Here is a 15,853-nt window from a genome sequence, read left to right as displayed (position 1 = left end):
ATACGGACCCGTGATATGTGCAGTAAAACGCTTATTTTTTGAGGTCCAATGAATATAATCATTGTATCAGGTTCAGAGTAATTAGGGATTTTATTTCGGAAGCAAAAACAGTCTGAATAGATGGAGAACACCATATAGTAATGTAAGCATTAATCTTGGTCGCTGAATGAATTCAGGATCGAAATATTGCAGGTTGTTTAAGAACTCCTGTGCAAAATCGTAAATAAAGTTCTGTGTTTGCTACTGAATCCCATGGACCATTGCCTGAGTTGATGCATGATAGTGAGGAATACAATATTTCTGACCTTGAAATTAACTCTCCTATTGTGAAAAGTGAATTACTGAAGCTCAATGTTTATAAAAGTTGTGGACCAGATGGAGTTCACCCTAAATTGTTGATGCATTAACTGAATTATTTAAGGGATGTGTTAAAACTGGTGAATTGCCAAAAGTATGGAAATCAGCATCTGTTGTCGGATTGTTTAAGAAGGGGTCAAAGGCATACCCTTTAAATTATCGGCCTGTATCTCTGACTTGTATTTTGTGTAATATTTTTGAACAACTTGTGAGACAACACATTGTGAATTATTTGGAGAATAATATTTGACTACCAGAATGGATTTGTTAGGGAAATCCTGTTTGTTGAATTTGCTTCAGACTTTTGACAATATTTTAGATTTTCCCGATCTTCTTGACTTTGTTTAAATAAAGTTAAATTATTTGCTGATAATTTTAAATTAAATTTTTGAAACAAAATTTGCTGACAGTAAAAGTGTTACTGGGCGCTCAGCCTGTCATTCCGCCAAATCTTTATGTTTACGAACATAATAGCCTGGGGTCTCCAGGTAATAAAAGTGTTACTGAGGATTTATAAATATACGTTTTGCCCGCCGGGTCGGCGGGCGCGCGCTACTGCAACGGCAAGGACTCTGGATAAAGCACTATAACTTTTTAATTGACGATGTCAATTCATCGCAGCTCGGCGAGGCACAGTAGCGCATTTTGCCGATCGAAAGAGAAGCTTCATTATTTACCTGGGGACCTCAGGCTATTATGTTCTTAAACATAAAGATTAGGCGGAATGACAGGCTGAGCGCGGCCCAGTAACTTCATTATGTGCGCAGCGCAGCACAGTAACGTATCGCACGCTACAAATGATGATGTAAATGTTGATCATTGTTAATGGTCTGGACCGGCGCGCGCTCGCGCAACTTCGTAGCACGTGCCATCGGGCAGAAGAAGTTCTAATGGAGCTGCTTGGGTGAGAGAAGAAAGCGGCGCGCGCGACTTCGAAGAAATTTAGACGAGTAACATCCGTCAATGTAAATGTGTAAATCATTATTATAAAATGTGTAAATCATCAAAGACTATTCAATTTCAGTTGATGGTTGAGGTACATTTGTGAGTACAAAATTGAAAATGTACTAATTGAATATTAAGAACACCACACTGCACACACAATCGATATTCGTTTAATGTTGTAGGTTTATAACCTACCAGGACGCGCGCCGAGTTGGACTCGTCGACGGAACAAATATTTTACAAGTATCACTTGACGGATGTTACTCGTCTAAATTTCTTCGAAGTAGCGCGCGCCGCTTTCTTCTCGATGGCAAGTGCTACGAAGTAGCGCGCGCCGGGCCAGATCATTAACAATGGTCAAAAGTATCACCTGTTAAGTTCAATGTAGTGCAATTATTGACGCTATGATTCAAATTTAATCATTTGGAAGTCATGGAAAGTATAAACGTAAACTTGCATCCGGTTTTACTGGGATGATGATTAATCTTGTCATACGTTGTATGACCCGCCGCGCACGAAGTGCGCGGCTCCCCCTGTAGCGTCGAAGACGCTACAGTGAAACGACCGTGGGGGTCGCAACGTGATACAAGATTAATCACTCTACACTCGACTGTCACGTGACTTTTTCAACTTGTTCTCTAGCTGGTCCTGAACGACTATTCGAAATCCTAACCCTCTAATTTGATCCCAACCCTAACCCTAACCCAATCCTTAGCAATTTAATACTTTCAACACTACTATATAACAAATAATTTGAGGTATGTGACATGTACGCAAACAAGTAGTGGGACCGTAGATAAGACAATATGAAAACTCAGACCAGATAACGCCTCAATACCTGAAACTGAAGATCTCCTTCTTCTCGTCTTCCCAAATATACAAAGGGAGTCCGACCCATAAGTCGGAACCTCTCCGGTTGGTTCAAACTTTTTCGATTTTGATCCAGTCTTTGGCCCAACCTCCTTACTACTATCTAATTAGCTTGGATTTGGTTTTGGTATCTTCATCCTCTTTGGTACTATGCCAGGCGAAACTATTATTTCCTTGACTAATGTCTCAACCCCCCAGATTGACAAGATACACCGTAAACTTCAGCTGATTGCCCCACAGGACTACGACTTGGACGGCCGGATCGAACTATTGAAGTCCAGCGTAATTTACAACAACGGGCTAAGTGAATACAATGAATCTGACATACAGGTGATATTCAAAAATGGTGATTTTGTGGATTTTAAAACAAAAGATGACAGTTTTGAAGGGCTGTTTCCAAAAAACAAGTCTGGCAAAGTTATATCCATGCCAAGTATGTGCTGGGGAAGTCACAGACAAAAGTGATTCCAGTGGATCGGGAATTGAATGTGATGGTTGTAACATGTATTTTCACAACCAATGCTCTAGCAGACCCCTTACTAAACCAGAATTTGATTTTATTACCAAGTCCCCTGGCTATGTCAAGGTTCTATGTCCACCCTGCAATAGAGTATATGGCAGTGCTGCCCTCAAGCTAAGGCGAATTGAAAAGAAGGTTACCAAGACGGCAAATACAATTAATCTCATGTCAGATCAGGTAGAGGACCTTGTTAGTATTGCCAGTAAACCATCCTATAGTGGAGTGACCAGTAAAGCAAGTAATGCGAATCACCATCGAAGTGCTTTGCTTCCTACAAACTTGGTTGAGAGTCTCCACACAATGACTAAATCTACTAGGGATAGCCAGAATGCAGATAAGCTTAAACGGATAAGAGTGGCAGTCAGACCAGGTGACACTAAAGTAAAGTAAAAAGTAAAGTAAAAATTATGACATAACATCATCACTAATGTCTACAAAGTATCATCACACTACATGGAAAAATAGCTATTTCTCCATCAAATTTAAAGGTAATAATTTATCAAATATTAATCATGAATAAAAACAACATTACAAAATTTAATTTATTCATACTTCCCAGTGGAGTAAAGATTTATAAAACGTTTCTTTGCTACATAAGGATGGAACCACAGATAATCATTGTGTTTTTCCTTATTACTGATATAACTGGTACCTTCAATTCTTGTTAAAACTTCTTTCGAAACATTCCAAAAATGAAAGTCATTTACAATACATTTAGAAATCATATTCTTTTTAAAACTTTCCAATCCAATTTTAAAACTCAAAACTGTCAAGCAGTTCTTCACCTCCGAAGGGAGTTTGTTCCAATAAGGAACAACCCGCTCTGGAAGAAAAGAACACTGAAGATTCTTGACCTTTGTCACACTCTTACTACATCTATTGGATGAAACCAGATTAAGACCTGATCTGCTTGGTCTGAACAAGTCTGAACCATAATCAGTCAAGCCATTAATAACCTTAAAAGCTTCAATAAGGTCCCCACGTATTCGCCGCTCTGCCAGCGTTGTCAAATTAAGGATTTCCAGTCTACGGCTGTAAGGAAGAGTACCCACCTCATCAATCAGACGGGTAAACCGCCTCTGGACGCTCTCCAGCTCCAAAACAGTCCCCCAACTTCCATGAGCCGCAACTGGATTCCACAATTGGACACAATACTCTAGATGAGGTCTTATCAAAGCTTTATAGATGGCTATCATTACACATTTTTCTCTAATTATCAAATTCCTTACAATCCAGCAAATCATACGATTTGCCTTGGAAATACATGCTTTTATCTGTTCATTCCAAAGCAGGGAACTATGGGTAATAACCCCCAAATCTTTTTCCTGATCAGATACTTCAAGTTCTACGCCATTTACTAAATAATTTAAGTTAGGGTTGCTATTAAGGTTAATATGAACAACTTTACATTTAGCAGGATTAAACTTCAAAAGCCAAATACTCTCCCAGACTTCCAGTTCTACAATATCTTCAGCAACACTGCTGTGGTTAGCTGCATTACCAATCAACTTGAGGTCATCTGCAAATAATTTAATCTTATTCTTGACTATATCAGGTAAATCATTAATATAAAGAATAAATAGCAGAGGACCCAATACTGACCCCTGGGGAACACCAGATAACACGTGTTTCACCTCAGACCATTGTCCTTCTACACAAACCCTCATGGTTCTGTCTGTAAGAAAATCTTTAATAACATCTAAAACTTTTCCTTTGACCCCAAACCCCTCCAATTTAGATAAAAGTCTAAAGTGGGGGACAGTGTCAAAGGCCTTACTAAAATCAAAATACAGTAGATCAACAGGATCACCTTCATCTAAAATATCAAGAATATTATCAAATGTCTCTAAAAGATTAGATAAGCAAGATTTGCCCTTAACAAATCCATGCTGATGCTTTGATATTCGTTCTTCTAAAAAATCCAATAAATGTGCCCTCACCAACTTTTCGTACACTTTGCACAAAATACAAGTTAAGGAAACTGGTCTATAGTTTAAGGGATCTGATTTAACACCCTTTTTAAACAATGCTACAACGGATGCTGACTTCCACACTTCAGGAAGAGATCCCGTTTCTGAACACATTTTAAATAATTTAGTGACTGCTTCTACAAAGTTGTTATCATAAGCTAACGATTTTAATAACTTTGGATGAACACCATCCGGACCTGAACTCTTAAAAATATTAAGCTTTAAAAGTTGCTTCTTAATATCAGCACTGCTAACTTGCAAATCACTAATAACATCTTTATCATAATCCAAAGTGTCATTTTTAGGAAGAGGGCCAGGTGGCTCACACACAAACACTGAGCTGAAGGCACTTGCAAGTACTTCAGCAGACTCAGCAGAACTATCTGTGCGTGTACCATCTCCTCTATCCAAGGAAACCACACTTGATTTTACTTGTCTTTTGTTACGTAAATATGAGTAAAAAGACTTACTATTCTGCTTTAAATTAGATGTAATCTTCTTTTCATAGTTAACTTTAGCTTTAACTTCAGCCACTTCAAAAATATGTTGCTTGCTATTAGCATAACTAAAATTGATTACAGATGGATTTCTATCAAACTCAGCCCATGCTTTGTCCTTATTCTTCCTCATTCTCTTAAGTGAAGTTGTACTCCATGGCAACTTGACAGGCCTGTTGTCGAGATAAACAGAAGCAGCTGGGACAGCAGCGGCAACAGCCTCTAGTTTACCATGTAGTTCAGTCCACATTTCTTGAACATTATAATTTGTAGAACTATAATCCCAGTCAATGTTATTCATACTAAACTTCAATAATTCATCAGACGAAATCTTACCCCAGATAGGTTTTACAGTTTTCTCTTTAGGACTCTTATCAGTATTTGGCGAAACAACCAGTTCGACAAGTATCCCAACGTGATCACTCTTACCAAGCGGTGAAACAATCTTACAACCGTTGACAAGAGCATCATTTGTATACAAGACCTGATCAAGGAGGCTCTCCTGGAGAGTATCTTTCACAAGCCGTCTTCTGGTTGTTTCGTTGGTAAAGTACCATGTTAAACCACTGTCATTAAAAATATCCATATACTTCTGTTGAATAGTTAAAAATTGATTTCTACTAAAAATATTATTATTTACACTTCCATTTACCCATGATACAGTAGGTAAATTAAAATCTCCTATAAGGATTGCTTCAGAATTGTTCTTTTCACTACATATACCCTTGATACAAGATAGTAATGTATTGTTCTGTCCTAAATTTAAAGAAGTTGATCTATAAATACAACAAATAGTAATCAATCCACCAGATGTGTTAATACTAACAGCTAAAGAGTCTGGTGCACTTAAAAAAGAGCTTACTAAAGAAGCATTACAACTGTTTTTGATATAAATGATAGAACCACCACCCCCACTTATAATATTGGTTGAATTGTCAATCTTAAAATCTCTATCCTTTCTAAACATAGTAAAACCTTCAATAAAAATTTCAGCATCTAATATGTCACAACTAAAATGAGTTTCTGTTATGCAAATCACATCAATAGATTTATATACTGATAAAATACATTTAAGTTCATCAATTTTATTAAAAAGTCCATTAGCATTGGTGTAAAATATATTTAAGCCTTTACTGATTCTCCTTTCGTCTTTTCCAACCTTTCCTTCTCTGCTTCCAACTGTCTCTTCTTCCTCTCCTTTCTGGCTAAAAAATGGATCTCGCGGTCTGATCTACACTGGTCTTGATTGATCCAGTAGGACGATTCCTTCCAGCCTTTACCAAAGTCAGAGTAAAAATTTACTGACTCTTCGTCGACTGTCTGTATGATGAGAGGTCGACAGTAGTCATGGTTGTTTGGATCAACTTTTCCAGCACGATGGCAGCTAACAATGTCGTCTTTCTTCATCTTGAGTGTTTCTACGCAGAAAGAGACATCATCTTTCTGACGCTGCTTAGGGTTCTTCTCCTTACTCTCAGGAACCTTCAGAACACATAAGTTATGTTTCCTTCTGTTCCTTTCAAATGCATCAGTGTGCATCTTGGACTGCACTTTAGCAATAACATTTTCTGATGACTGAGAGTTGCTCAGATCTTCTATTACTGTCCTCTGAGATTTTGCTGTAATGTCTGAGTAAAGTTGCACAGCTTTGTTGACAGTTTTATCTGTGCTTCCTTTAATAGCTTCCTTAATAGAGTTAGTCAGGGCTGGGGTCAAATGTTGGAGTTCCTCTTTAATAATAGCCCTGACAGCCCCGTTTTCCTTAGTGTCAGCTGAGGTATGAGGCGCCACAAAACAGTATGGGCACTTCCAGTTTGTTAGATTCAGTAACATCTCGTTTTTAAGGCCAGATAAACCAACACAACTCAGGTGCCAAAATAATTGGCAAGCTTCACATTCAACTGATAGTTCTTCTGACATGTAAACATCACATTGGCAGTATTTTTCCTCTGGCACTGGGACATTATCAGAAGATGAATCCTTAGGGGGACTCGTCTTGACTCCACGTTTTTTTCGTATCGACACCCTCTCGGGTACATTGTTACTTGCCATCCCTGAACTCAAATTATTTGTTATATAGTAGTGTTGAAAGTATTAAAACTAACATCCGCACCAGTCGTGATATCAGGAAAGAGTTCAACAAACACCACAAAGGCTTAGTCATTAAACACTGTCGCCTAACAGCATCTGGTTCTATAACCTTTGAGTTTGAGGATGAGACCACTGCCAAGGCTGTTCATGATAGCTGGTCTACTGAATTCTTTGGAGGAAATAAGGGCATGAAAATTCCGGGAGCTGACAACACCACTGGAATAGTCAAACACGTTTACGATGACCTATCTGAAGATCAGATGAAAGATGATATCATGAATAATTACTCAGAGGATATAGAGGGCTGCGAGTTCCTCAAGCGCAAAGGTGACAATTCATTCATGGGACTGATTAAAGTTGAATTCAAATCTAGAAACAGCCTGCTCAAAGTAATGGATGAAAAGATAAAGTTCTGCAACCAGAGATACATTGTTGAGGAATACAAACGAAAATCAAGAGTAATAAAGTGCAATAAGTGTCAGGGCTGGGGCCATGTTCACAGGTACTGCAACAAATCTGCTAAGTGTGGGAAATGTGCAGGAAATCATGAGAGTCTTTCATGTGACATAACCACAGGATTCAAATGTGCACACTGCAACAAAGATCACAAAGCTGGCTCCTATGATTGTGAAGTATACAAGAATAAATTGGCTCAATTCTCAGTAGATCGTCAATATGACTAGCACTAGTTCCTGTTTAGATATGGGTAGAAGTAAAAATAATATCCTAGGAAAAATATGTACTATCAACATCTGTGGGCTCTCCCAGCGAAGCCACATGATGCTAAACAAATATGTGTTTGATAATGATATTATTCTCCTCTCAATCCAAGAAACTGGCAGAAATCAGGAATACAAGAAACTGGACAACATGAAAACTTACGAGGACACCAACAACCAGACCAACAAAGGCTGTGCTGTTATGGTTCGAAATGATGCAATGTTCACCCAATTCTGTGACATCTCTAAGTGTTCAAAGAACATTGATACTGTTTGGGGTATGCTGTGTTGGAGTGGAAAACGGTACATAATTGGTAATGTCTATCTGAAACTGGACTATCTATCCGGTGTGAAGGAATTTAATGGAATGCTTGACAAAGCCTATAATCTTGCCAAGAAACACCAGTGCTCAGGAATTATTACCATGGGGGACTTTAATGCTCGCCACATTATCTGGAATGACTCAGTCAATAACAAATATGGTAAGTGCCTTGAGGAATGTCTAGACTGGTCAAAGTTTAGTGTTCATGCTCCTTCATCTAGGACCTTTCTATCAAAAAATGGTAGCAGCCTCATTGATTTCTTCATTACATCGAATGACCTAGACTACAATCTGGGCACTCCTTTCACTGATGACAAAGCCATTCTGTACAGTGGAGCCCCAGTAAGGGGTCATGTTCCTGTGACAATAACTATCAACCCCAGATGTCCCAGAGATGCCAAAAAATCGGAAAAGAAACTGGATCTATCCTCCATGAACTGGGACGACTGGACTAGTGATATAGAACAGACACTTTCTGCAGAAGCAATCGAATCCTTAGCTTTTGACAACAGTATTGACAACTTATGGAAGCTAATTGAAGATACAATAAATGAAGCTACAAAAGCAAACTGCTCACTAAAGCTGGTAACAAAACACAGTAAGCCCTATTGGACAAAAGAGCTGTCATCTAAATCAAAAGAACTAAGGGATGCGCTTGGAACCTACCTGACCAGAAACACAGATGAAGCCTTTGAGAGGTTTCAAGCAGCAAAAGAAATCTTTGAGGAAACAAGGAAACAAGCATGTCAGCAGTTTATAGTGAACAAGACCCAAAATCTAAATGTAGCTCAAGCAAACAAATTCTGGAAAGACTTCAACAGACTTTTTAAGCCTCCAACTGACCAACAAGTGGAAGCTCTGGTTAATGAGGATGGGACAGTCATGACAGAGAATAAAGAAATAGAAAAAGAGTTGTTTGAGACATTCTTCATGGGTAAGCACATTGTAGAAAACATAGATAAATTTGATCAGAACTTCTATAATGAAACCAACAAACTATACTCAGAAATCAAAGAGGATGGATTTCAGCCATTTGCTGATTCCATGGATAACTTTCAACACAGCTCAAAGCTTTACTGCCCAGTTACACACGGGGAAATCCTTGGTATAATTAAGGGAAATAAATCCACAGCAGGAAGTTTCGACAACTGCCAAGTTCATCCATCTATGCTCAAACACCTTGGTCCAAACGCATTGCATGCCCTGAGTATACTTTTTAGCCTCTGCCTGAGAAATGGAAAATGGGTTTGGAATGCATCTAACATAATATTTCTGAAAAAAGAAGGAAAGAGCAGTTATGCAAAGCCTGGTTCTTACAGACCAATCTCAATCTCTTCATATTTAGGCAAACTCTTTGAACGGATTCTTGCATGCCGGCTGGAAACATATCTTTTCACTATCGGACTCATTGATAGCAACCAAGAAGGCTTCTCAAAAGGTAGAAACACTATAAGGTATCTGCACAGGCTAACAGCTGGAATTAAAGGAGACATGATGAAAAAACTGACCGTTCTCTGCCTATTCATTGACTTCGAAAAAGCATTTGACTCGGTGTGGAAACAAGGCCTGATAGTGAAACTATGGAAGGTTGGTGTGCATGGATGCTACCTAAGAACAATTGATAGTTTCCTCTTTGGGAGGACGGTAAGCCTCCTCCTAAATGGTTTCATTGGTCCTGTTAGGATGTGCCTCGATTATGGGCTGCCACAAGGCTCTGTTCTGTCACCAATCCTTTTCAAATTTTATGTGTTCGACATGGAGACCCTGTGTCAACTGTATGAGCAGATTCAGGCCTTCAAATTTGCAGATGATGGAACCATCAAAGTGACTGGAAAAGATCTTGAAGAATGTCTCTTTTACCTAGAGCTGGCGATGGGATTCATAGGGGAATGGACTTCTCAATGGAGGATGGTCATAAACTGTAATGTGAATAAAACAGAAGTTATATGTTTCCAATGCCAAGATGCTTCAGCTGTTCCCAAATCCTTTGATCTATGTGGAAACACCATCTATCTCACAGACAGCAGCAAAGTACTTGGTATAACACTTGACAGTAAGTTGAACTTCAAGCAGCACAGCCAGGATGTATACAACAAGCTAATCTACCGCTGGGTTTGTCTGAGCAGGTATACAAACCGTAATTGGGGGATGAACCAAAAGGTCCTAGTGAGGTTGGCCAAAACTGTGATGTTTTCCTCCCTCTTCTATGGCTCGTTTATCTGGCAAACTAATGCCAACATGCTGGAACTGAACAAACTTTGGTACAAGGTTGCAAAATCTGCTGTGGGAGCAGTCTTCAATGTTCAAAATGCCATACTAGAGGTCATCTTGGGAATACCCCCACTCCGGGTTACAAACAGAATAATATCGGTAAAGCACTACCTGAAGGTATTCAGTAGTATACATATCGATGTACACCATGACTTCATATGCAGAGAGATAGAATCCGGAAACACAAAAATTCTGGGCCAGATGCGGGATGTGTTGAAATTTCTAAAGTGGAAGGTTGAAGTACATGCTGACTCTGTTCTGCCAGGTGATGCAATAATAATTGGACTGAATGATGCCTCGAAATTGTTCGAGCTCTCTAGGAAAGCCTGCCATTACACCAAGGTCTCTATCAAACAATTCACTGAATTCGTATGGCAGGAATCTATTAAGAACCAGTTACAAATGGAGGGCTGGTCTCAAATTCCCGTGGTGTCTACCACCCCCCTGAAGTTCCCTTATCATACTAGCAGAGAAACTGAGGTTCTAGTCATGAGCTTGTTTTACAAAAACAATCTTCTAAACTCATTTCTTTTTGTCCTTGACAGACTGAAATGGCCATCTCCCTATTGCTCCTGTGGTCATGAAGAACAAACTGCAATTCATATACTGACTAGTTGTGGTCATGTTGACGAAGACCTTAGGGACCAAGCCTCATATCTTCTCAGTATTGGTAACGAGGTCTCCAATCTGGAAGATCTGGGTACTCCACACTTGGCGATCCTAAACTGCTCCAGAGATCCAAAGTTCATCCAAATCTGCAGTGAATGTGTGAATAATGATGACCTCAAGCTAAGAAGGAAGATCTGTATTTCTACAGGGCCCACCCACGCCTAGCTGGGGAGTCTAGTCCCTACACTAGACGGCCAATGCTCTATCCATTGGTATGTACGCGGCCTTACCCAGGCCTGTAATAAATGGGGAGTCCCTCTTAGGACGACCAGTGCTAGACACTGTTTACTACTGACTGAATGGAAACCTACTTTACTCTTCGGATTGGTAGAACCTGTCTGGTTACATGAACATTGGAGCTAGTTTTATATTAACTCACATGATATTATTGTCGACTTAGACTGCTTGGATGTATCACATCTCAACCATTGTTGGGTGTGTTACTTTGTTTTGGGCTTCACTTTTAAGCTTTATTGATTTTATCTATAAAATTGCATCTCCATTGATATTTATGTAACTCGAAAAACTTTTTCTACCAAAAACGTTTTTGATCGGGAATCGTCTTTAAATTATTTTGGGGAATATTTTGACTTGATATAACGACGTCGTCGTAATGACACAAGTGACTGATCAACCACCTTATTTGATAGTGTTTTTAAAAATAAAGTATTTATATTTTTAACTTGGGGTGTAAATATTTTTAGGGTTTTTATTTTTTAAATTTTAGATCTTTCATACTATTTGTTACTAAAATGCTCATTGTAGCCTATAATATTTAGATTTTCATCATCATCCTTAGCAAAAGCATGTGCTGAAACCCTAACCCTAACGAGAAATTAGACTAACTTCCTTATACGGTCATATCACGTGATCGAGACAGTTTTTCGCCAATATCTCGTCAGGGGAGCAGTTTACCCTTATGTAATGGGGGTGATTCGGAATCAGCGTTCGAAAATACATCGATTGAAGTTAATTACAACTGTTGGGGGTCCTTTTAGAACTATCTCGAAGATCGACTGTAGAGTGATTTAGCACGCTCGGTTTTACTGGGCGGTTTACGTTTATCCGGTTTTACCATTCGGTGATTATGAGCATAAATATAATAGTCTGGGGTCCTCATGTAAGCATCCGGTTTCGCATAATATAATGATTGCGTTTTATCTTGACGGATGTTACTCGTCTAAATTTCTTCGAAGTAGCGCGCGCCGCTTTCTTCTCGATTGCAAGTGCTACGAAGTAGCGCGCGCTGGGCCAGACCATTAAGGCATTAACAATGGTCAAGTTTTAGTAGTACAGAACTTAACCATGTCTGGCGTCTGCACCAATCTTTTACTAATTTCTTACTGGGCGGCGCTCAGCCTGTCATTCCGCCGAATCTATATTTTTTATGTTTATGAACATAATAGCCTGGGGTCCCCAGGTAATTAATTTTACGCAGTGTTTCGTTTCATGTTTATAATGCGTACATTATATTATGACATATATTTGTTTATATCACGTTGCGACCCCCACGATACAGGGGGAGCCGCGCACTTCTTGCGCGGCGGGTCAATCAACGTATGTGGTATGACATTGTATCACGTTGCGATCCCCACGGTCGTCCTGACGATACAGGGGGAGCCGCGCACTTCGTGCGCGGCGGGTCATACAACATATGACAAGTATGACAAATATTTGTATCTTGTGAAAAACTTACTTATCAGTTATATATTTTGTCTCCTCTCAGTTCCACTTGCATCCATTATTCACTATTGAATTTCAAACTTTTGGTACTCGACAATCAGCACCATCGAGCCCTTAATTTAAAATGTTTAACAGCATCCCACATGGCGTAAACTGTTTTGCTTCCTGAATGTAAATTTAATCAATGAAACAAGACATTTTTTTTCTCAATGAAACAAAACTTAATGAATTTATTTTTTAAATCCTGAATTAGCTTGTTGTAATTCAGTGCTGAACTAAGATAATCAGCCATGGGTTTATCAGCTGATGCTACAATGGAACTTGAACACCGGGTTTGGGGTTATTATTTGACTTGTTCTGTTAAAATCACACAAACATTGGTGATTCGCTTCAAAACTTATTGTTACATCGGAAATCTATTTTTTCATCCACTTGTCAAACACATGTCATTTTGTTACATCATCGAGTATTGTGAAAGAGTTATTTCGATAAGGGGGGGACAGAGGGCCCAAGTTGCGATATAAACCAGACAATATTGAAGATTTAGATTTAAATATTGAGCCCTTTGGCTAGAGAATACTTTCTTGAATATTTTCGATAGTTTTAAATATTAGTAATGTTAATGAATTGTAATTGATTGATATGTAATATTTAGGCCCGTGGCCAGTTTTCAAGTATTGTGAAAGAGTAGCTTAATGCTGTCACTGTTGGAACGTTTGGCCACCTCATAAATCCAAATCTTATTACTTATTTCCTACAATCTTCCTGCCTTTTTTTCAAGAACCACATTGAAAAAGCAAACAAAACGTTACTTAAGACAAACAAAAACTTCGAGATCAGTAGTTTTCCTAGTCAATTAAACAAATAATCAATTAAACAAATAATCAAAGTTTTAGCACATTTTACAGCATAAAGTTTAAACAAATGAAAACATATAATGCTCTTAGTGGTAAATTGCCATTTGTTCTGAGCTGTATGGTTTTTTGACAATCAACTAGCAGGGCAAGGAATGTACTGGCTGGTAGCTTTTGAACACACCAGAACGCTAGTCTGGTTGATTAATGACCAAATTAGAGGCGTTGATAGGAAGGCATTATAATTTGTGGGTGTAAGAGGGAATATTTGGCATGTACTATTCTAGCAGCTATTTTGTAACAAATGGTCTTTGTTAATGGTCTTACAATTATTAAGGACGGTAAGTATTTTGGGTGTTCAATACTAAATCATGGCTAAATGTCTAAGTGGGGGCCGGGGGTTTAAATTTAGGGGAGAAAAAAATGAATATTGGGTTATAATATTAATCATGTAGATGTCAACCCTGATATAACTATTGTACTAAAAATTTGATCATAATGCTTAGGGTCTTTATTAGAATTCAAATTGGATAGTAAAACAAAATTTTTTAGTAAAACAAAATTTTTATTTACCACAAAACAATCAATACATATTTAATATTATTATACATTTACAAATAAATCTAAATTTAAATTCAGCTATATACACAATACACAGCCCGCCGCGCAGACAGCCACACATTGCTGAGAGATTCTCAGGTGCAGATGTAAGCGCCGCGCGCGCGAGGTTTGTTATCTTACAATTACATGTCACGATATATTATTAATTATCAGAGAATTTTAGAAGCAAAATAATAATTGCATATTAGGATCTCTTTACACTACACTTACTCACTCACACATCACATTTAACTTGACAGAGGAATACGCTGGCAGAGTAAGTCGATTTGGTCATGAAATTTTGGAGGTCAGGTGGAATCCCTGCAGGAGCCTACGAAATTTTAAGGTTACAAATATCAAAATCTTTATATGTCCAGTCATACACGGCATGACAATGCTGGTTGGCAAGTAGTGAAGATTTCAGTCTGGATTTCAGGCAAGAAATACTAACAGAATAATCAAAGATTTTAAAGTTAGGGGTTATTATATTCCATATTTTCGTTGACCTCGTGTTATGGTTGTCTGGGGGATCCGGTTTATTGATAATAAACATCATTGGTTTCCTGGAAGAACGAGAATACTCTTCATACATAGACATAGGAGTGTTAAGAGTATACTGTTCCCCACTTGAAGGGACGGTTAATAATTAATTAAATTATTAGCTGCTTTAAATTTTATAATAGTAGCCTTCCCAAGAATCATATAAATAATAAAGTTGTATTTTCTCAAAAAATTTTCTTTTCTCATCACATCGAGACCAATGGAATGGATATAATTAGTTGTTGCACAATAATTTTGCCTCAGATTTATTTTTTTACGTTTTGAATTTTGGTTAGAAATATTTTTAGATCATGAATATGATGTTGATAAATTAAAACGTTGAATAATTCCTTTCCTGATAAGAGCCTTTTCCTTGTCGCATCAAACGGGATCAATAGAAATTTACCCAAAATTGGGTACAAAACCAACATGGATAAAACTTTGAAGGAGAGCCAAGTTTCAGCTAGAATATGAAACAATTGCACTGCCACACTTGAAATTTGTATCTGATAAGGGCGATAGTAAACTGACCACAGCTATGCTTAATAAACCATATCATTTCCTATTTATTACTAAACTTTGAACTTATTTTCGATTTCTTACGTTTTGAATACACCTTGACTTTGAGAGTTGATCAGTACGATTAGTAAGTTTTTCGTATAGAAATGCTGACAAGGAAAATTAGTATGCAACTGATTTAAACAGTTGGTCAATAGAGTTCAGTTCACCGAAGTACTAATATTAAGGAAATTAGTAAAGTTTTATTGTTAATGAAATTGATTTGAAACAAAAATGTTTGCCAAAATTCACGTTACATTTCTGCTGCTCAGATGGGGGGTGGTCGACCCCCCCTACCCCCCCACCCCCCCCCCCCCCCCCTTCCTCTAGTGAGTAACTTTTTAGCTGTTTTTGTAATTTGATATGAGAATCAGGAACTGCTTTAGA

At 38.2% G+C, this 15,853-nt stretch overlaps 2 protein-coding genes across 13 annotated transcripts in view; one reads left to right on the top strand and one right to left on the bottom strand.

Moving 5' to 3' along the window:
• The window catches only part of LOC134816900 (casein kinase I-like), a 91,568-nt gene extending 84,319 nt beyond the window's left edge, over positions 1-7,249 (bottom strand). For 6 of the 12 annotated variants that reach the window (XM_063825906.1, XM_063825907.1, XM_063825908.1 and 3 more), the window contains exon 1: positions 7,221-7,249. The gene's annotated coding sequence lies outside the window, so the exon portion shown is untranslated. The remainder of the gene's footprint in view (positions 1-7,220) is intronic. The other 6 variants (XM_063825910.1, XM_063825915.1, XM_063825914.1 and 3 more) reach the window with 1 other exon arrangement.
• The window catches only part of LOC134816903 (solute carrier family 35 member E1 homolog), a 28,704-nt gene continuing 14,896 nt past the window's right edge, over positions 2,046-15,853 (top strand). Inside the window, exon 1 of the mRNA XM_063825921.1 lies at positions 2,046-2,060. The gene's annotated coding sequence lies outside the window, so the exon portion shown is untranslated. The remainder of the gene's footprint in view (positions 2,061-15,853) is intronic.

Source organism: Bolinopsis microptera, chromosome 6 (genome assembly GCF_026151205.1).
Source record: "Bolinopsis microptera isolate Bmic1 chromosome 6, MBARI_Bmic_1.0, whole genome shotgun sequence".
NCBI lineage: Eukaryota > Metazoa > Ctenophora > Tentaculata > Lobata > Bolinopsidae > Bolinopsis > Bolinopsis microptera.
Note: the sequence above shows the minus strand (reverse complement) of the source record. Positions and strands in the feature narration are given on the sequence as shown.